Below are 2,139 nucleotides of genomic sequence, written 5' to 3' on the forward strand. Positions count from 1 at the left end.
ATTCATATTGTATCTAACAAAAAGTCCATGAAGCAAATAGATATTTTAGATTCTTATATAGCCATAACCTGTGTTAGCTAGACCAGGATAGCAATAACAATTATGCACTTCTGAAACAAGAGCATAGGCTATTGCTTTTCTGCTTGGTCAAGTTGTCATGTAAACGCTCGCCATCCATGACTTACACATTCCAGGAGCTGAGTCACAGAGTTCACCAATCAACTTCTCTGCCAAGTGTATGAAAACAAAAGAAGAAGATGCTTCAGAGCATTTTTAAGAGTTATTTTTCAGCTTCCTTAAAAGTCACTGCCTCCCTTACTTAACTATGGAGAATTGGGAGAGCCTCTCTCAAGCCACTGCTGTAGTCAAACAGTTACACTCATCTCATTATAATATTTCTGTATGAAGCAACAGGCTGCCCAACTCAGGTAAGTTTGATCCCCATGTTCTTTGGCTATTAGAGCACAACTGAACCATTTAAAGCAGGATACAAAAGTTGTCATGTGCTTCCCTACCTACCTTCCCCATATAATTTTATTACACCATAAAATACTGCAATAAGCCTGATTTTTTTTTAAGGCAGCTTGTAATCTTAATTCAGAGCATTTAAAGAAAAAATATCAACAGAAAATGGCATGTGTTCAGCTTACATTCAAGTTAAACATACAGGGTTTCTCTAAAGCACATGGACACAAACACTAGTTGCCAATTCTCTTTTAATGCTAGTTCCTACGTATTAAACTCATATTAGATTTTTCTATTTTTAGGTTTGTGGAGATGTTAGCAGCCTATTCACCAACATGATTTGATTAGAAATGAAGCTGCAATCTATATTCCATTCCTAGCCTGCCTGCCTCCCGCTCCTTTGAACTTTCTAACTAGATTCTTTTTTTTCCTCTCTTACATCTCCATTCAGAATCTCTAAAAGGATATGCTTTATCACATGGTTGGCTTTGGTGTAAAAGATTTATAAACATATTACCATATTCAGTCATAGCAACAGCACAGAAAAAAGGAACAAAGCAGAGCTCAGTGGGAAAGGAAGCAGACAAGAGTCATGCTGTCCTTGGAGTCTGACCACAGTTACTGGCACTGCACTGAGCCAGAGCTCTGTACCTGAGCAGGGAGCTCTTCTTGACTGCAGGCTCTGCAATCCTGTAGTAAACAGCCTAACACCTGACACAGGAGACCTCATACCTCATTGTAAAAGATCTAAGCATTAGGAAATTGTCTAAATATTTTTTCCCTTTATCTCTCACTTGGTCATGTCCTTAGAGTAATTTAACCAGCATAAACTACTGTCTATAAATCAGGTATTTAGTGGTCTCAACAGGCAGATGATGCTCTGTATCCACCACTAAACCCTCAAAAATATGCCTCCTGTGAGATTAGCCACATGATGCTAGCCTAATTACAACTTCCACACAGTGAGTTAATATTCTATACTGTATTACGTGTTGAAAAAACATTTTCCAGATACTCATCCTAACTAGACTGACAAATACACTCAACTTTCTGTAGTCAGTTACTTGACAAGCTTGAGCAACACATAAATCACACCACAGCTGTTTTACAAGCCAATGATGCCAACAGTTACTCAAGCAAGTCCTGCTCTTTCTTTCAACTACTGCTCTTTGCTCATCCATGAAGTCTGTCATGCCTCAACTTAAATTTCATTATTTCTAAGGAATGCTTTTACCTATTACCTCACTGAAAATTCCACAACATATGTCCGGTTTCGCAAGTACAGCCAAGGCCAAAAATTCAGGAGCCACATGGATGTGGTTATGTTAGATCTCAGAGACTCCCTTCCCAGAACAACTTGTATTTACTGCTGTGTCAAGAAGTTTTTGATGATACAACTCTGAATTCAGAAAAATAGAGGGTTGACAAAGAAATTATAGTGCAAACTGCAATGGAAGCTACTTCAGCTTATGCCCTCTAGTTCTTGGTATGCACATTACAATCAAAGCAGACTGCTGGCAGGTAAGCAAGTGGAAGAAACAGGTTAGAGGTGTCACGTTCTGTACACAAGAGTAACATGCACCAACCTCACTGCAGGTCAGATTTTGGTTCCAGAGTATCAACTAGTTTCCAAAGTTGAGGAAAGTACTTGCTACCAGCATTAAGTTTGGACAG

Source organism: Phaethon lepturus, unplaced genomic scaffold (assembly GCF_000687285.1).
Source record: "Phaethon lepturus isolate BGI_N335 unplaced genomic scaffold, ASM68728v1 scaffold10398, whole genome shotgun sequence".
NCBI lineage: Eukaryota > Metazoa > Chordata > Aves > Phaethontiformes > Phaethontidae > Phaethon > Phaethon lepturus.